Raw genomic sequence first — 4,556 nt, forward strand, 5'->3', positions numbered from 1 at the left:
CTCCTTAATGTTCACTGTCTTTATTTCTCCAGGTCATTCCACTTACTGGGCTTTCCAACTTGACTGTTCTCACAAAGCACTGGAGCTATCACACTTTACTAACTGCTATTACACCTTGTAATGCTTGACACTTCACTGTTTTCTCAAATACCGAATGTTATGCAAAGTGGGTGTTTTTAGTCCGAATTCCTCTCGTCCTAAAAATGCCCGCGGCTATTGACGAGCGGGGTCCTCTTTCTGGACTGGAAGTAAAGCACCAACAAAGGAACTAAAGGCATAAAAATCTCTGCAGTATACCTTAACACCATCTATTGTCTTAATTCAACACACTTTACAATATGCAAACAAAGAGACACTGGATACAGTGATGGACAGGGTGAGAGTTTGGTTTCAGATACAAATGCACACAAAACACAACAGTGATGTCGGGGGCAGATTATAATGGTGATCGCTATACAGATTTTGTCAGTCACTAGAGCACGGCACTTAGGTGTTAGTTTTTAGGCATAACTGTCATTTAATATACTCTCATTGATGCACTACATGGGAATGGAATGAACAAGGGTCAGTTGGGTCGATATTACTATACATTTGACATGGCGTGAGCCACAGCACTCGAAATTGTCACTTAGTCGCGGCGACACTACTTCACCTGGTTTAGCCTCTGCTGGCTGGCCAGACTTAGTCTTTTCGGGGCGCCACTAGTATAGTCACAGTGTTTTCTATATATCAGTTGTCTTACAATCCGTGCTCATTGACCCTTGATTTCTGCCCCTTTTGTTATGGATATGCACTGTTTGTCACTTTTATATTATATTTTCATGGTCCCACTGTCACTGTCTCTTTTACTCACTTAGGTACCCACTCGAGAGGTGCGTTGAAGTCGCCACTATGCCCCTGGTCCTTGGGCTTAACAGAGGTGGCGTCCGGGCATGGACTTGGACTGGCCCTTCACTGGGAGGAGCCCTCCCTGCAGGAGGCAATGTACCACCTGCAGGGTTTCACTGCACCTGGGCCTGCTTCATCAGGGGGTGTGCAGGGGAGGCCCTCCTGTCTGGGGGGGCCTCAACCTGATAGGTGGCCCTCGTGCTGGGGCCTCGTCAGGTGGGGTGCAGGGAGGCCCTCCTGTCTGGGGGCCTCGACCTGGTAGGTGGCGCTTCCGGGGCTGGGGTCAAACAGCTTCAGTAGACGGCCCTGCCTACCTCTTGAACAAGGGCAGAGGCCCATGGAGAGTGGGGCCCGAGCGGTTCTGCTCTGGGGCCTGCCACTGGCCCTGGGAGTCTGGGTGCTGTGGTAGGCTACAGGCGTGGCACCGTCCAGGAGTGGACTGCGCGCGCCTCCTCAGCCGGGCATCCGTAAAGCGGGGCTGGTGTCGTCCAGGGGTTGGCCACAGGACTGGGACAGGACCTCGCCACCACTCTTACTTGGAACAACAGCACCCTCCAGGGGAACCACATCTCTGGAGGGAGAGAGGGAAGGGAGTCCAATCGCAGCCGAGGTGAGTGAGCTGGCGCACTGCAAGGGACCTTCTCCTCCGGGAAAACCCTAGAGACTACGAATGAAGGGTGTACTGTGGCCGATCCTTCCCCCACACGTGCTGTGGCCCATTGTGGCAGTTTCGGCAGTCCCTGAAGGGTAGCAGCTGAAGGGGCGTACTGTGGCCGGGCTTCTCCTTCCCCCACACGTACTCGTGGCCGTTGTGGCTCTGCTCTGGAAGGAGGAAGAGGCAGATGAGGACCCTACTGTGGCCGCTCCCTCCCCAAGCACGTACTGTGGCCGTTGTTGCTGCTCTGCACTGCCCAACAGGACGTGACTGGGGGCATACTGTGGCCGCTCCCTCCTTGGTACGTACTGTGGCTGTTACCGCGCGGTGTTACTCCCGTAGGAGGAGGGAGGTAATGGATGAGGGCGTACTGTGGGCCGCTTCTCTCTCCCTGACACGTACTGTGGCCGTTGTCGCGGCTCCACTACTCCCTTCCTTTGCCAGTCGGAGTGCACTCAATAGCTAATGCTCTGAGGCCGTCTCCAGGCGTGGCTGTAGCTGAGAAGCCAGGCATCTGTGGCCGTCTCCTTCCCCCACACATACTGTGGCCGTTGTGGTGGCGCTACAGGGGGCAACAACTGAGGGGCATACTGTCAGGCCGCTCCCTCCCTGGCACGTACTGTGGCGACCACCGCCAGCGTTACCGCAGCCGTTGTATGGGACTGTACCTGGAGCAGTCCCACCCCGAACCTATGGTGAAGGCTGCTCCGCTAGCAGGGTCGTCGTCTCATTCCTGCTTGGTTGTTGTCGGGTCATTTGAGCGGAAGAGGGACTCAAGGAGTAGGGCGCCGCCGGCGCCCTTCTCACTCTGGGTCAGTCTCACCCTGACCTGGCCTGCTGTGGTGTCCTCCTGGGGTGGTGGTGGGGCTGCGGCTCGACGTAGTGGGGTGGAGTGGTGGCAGGGTGGTTGGTCCGGTGGCGGCGGAGGTGTGTATTTTACCTAAGATTATCTTCAACTGTAATTACACTTAACGCTTGCCAGCAATACTTCACAAACTTCACTTACAGTACTGCACTGACACTACACTACACTCAAACTGACCTGACACCAGACTGAACTCGTTCTAGTCTCTTATCCATCCTTATATAAACTTGCATTGTTCGAGAATCATCTTCACAATCCTAGTGTATTCTAGAGACAGCACAATTACCAATTCGGAGACAATTAAAACATGCAAAAGCTGTCTTACATTACATAACACTCTAAATCATTTACCATATGAACTTAAATTACATAAGTTAACAAGCAATCACTCAAATAAAACATTATAAAGAAAAAGAGCACAAAAATTAATGCATAACGTTCGAAACAACTACGCTTACAAACAGCAGGCAAATTGGCAACTCTTGACTCGTACCCGCTATGGTAAATATCGGGAAACGTCGAGAAAATCTCGGCTACCTAATTATATATTATATATATATTGTTACGGAACAGAGATAATGAACACTTCAAGTGAGAATACTAAAATCACCACTGCCCCGCAAAGTTCCAGGTTCAAAACAAAAGAGTTAGGTAAAATTACAAGTTAAAGTTTAATGCACAAACTAACAACTAAACATTCAGGACTCATAAGGATAATGTAATGGCAAAAAAACAGGTTAAATATATGGTTAACTGCAATAGCCTCTATTAACCCGAAATTAGCAAGAGTAAATTTATCTAAGTCAGCCCTGATAAAATGAGAAAACCGGATAATGCTCAGTTAATGCAAGATATATTATTACAGATACAAATTATTATTAATAATGGCTGACACCAAAAACTCCACATGAATCACAAAAACCTTACCAGGCCTACGAATCAACACCTAATGCTATACAGTACAGAAAAAGAAAAAAAATGTAATAACACTTATACTCAAAATTACACAGCAGCTAGATGGTTGGAGACTTCCTGAGCACTCACAAAAATAATAACAACTGTACAGGGGAGGACAGAGATGTGAACAAAATGAGAGTAGATCTAAGTGGCAATTAATGCAGAGACTGAGCTCATTATATAGGGGCCGGCAGAGCTTGTTACAACTTGTAAGAAGGACGCGCAAATGAAGCCATAGGGGACAAAGAGTTGACAATCCTGCTCTGAACAACAGAAAGAACGACTTACTCTACTAGGTGAAAGGGAGGAGAAGGGGAGGCAGGCAGGGCTGTAAGCAAGTCTGGTCACTATGGAAGCCATGAGGCGAATCGTGATCAAACATGCAGCACACTGTACGTTAGAATTATACAAAGGATAGAAGTGAGAAATCATAGGCTATGTAACACCTATAACAAAAAAAAAAAAAAAAATTACAAAAAAAACTCTCAAAACAATCTGTCTAAATCTAGATATACTAATCTGCAATAACATCTCCTCTCTTTTATCTCTAATGAATACTCCTGAAGATGTAGACTCCATCTTGTCAATCTCTGATTTTTCTTTAAACTTCTAATTTTTTTTATATCTATAAATGACTATAAAAAAAACACAAATAAAATGAAAAATAAAAAAAAAACAAAAGCTTTTCTCAATAGTTGAGTAGTTCTTTTTTAATCTTTTAATAATATAATTTAAATTTTTTTAAAACAATTCATTAAACATTTTTTTTTACAAAAACAAAAAAAAAATATATACTTTAATTTTTTTTTTCTTATATCTTCAAATTTAATTTTTTTTCTTTTTTAAAAAAAAAAAAAAAAAAAAAACATAATAAAAAAAATTTTTTTTTTTTTTTTTTTTTTCTTTAATAAAAAAATACAATATATTTTTTTTTTTTAAAAAAAAAAACATTTTAAAATTAACCAAATCAAGAAATTTTTTTTTTTTTAAAAAAAAAATTAATATAAAAATAAAAATATTTACAACATTCATGATTTGAAAAATTTTCTTTTATATATTACAGAACATAAAAATTTTATTCAAAAATAATTGATTTCATTAATTTTTAATTTAACAAATAAATTTTAAAATTTAAAATTTCTCTTTAATTTTCTTTTTATCTTTTTTTATTTTAAATAAAAAAATTTCTCT

Source organism: Coenobita brevimanus, chromosome 80 (assembly GCF_032717465.1).
Source record: "Coenobita brevimanus isolate Jiangsu-jjx chromosome 80, ASM3271746v2, whole genome shotgun sequence".
Classification (NCBI taxonomy): domain Eukaryota; kingdom Metazoa; phylum Arthropoda; class Malacostraca; order Decapoda; family Coenobitidae; genus Coenobita; species Coenobita brevimanus.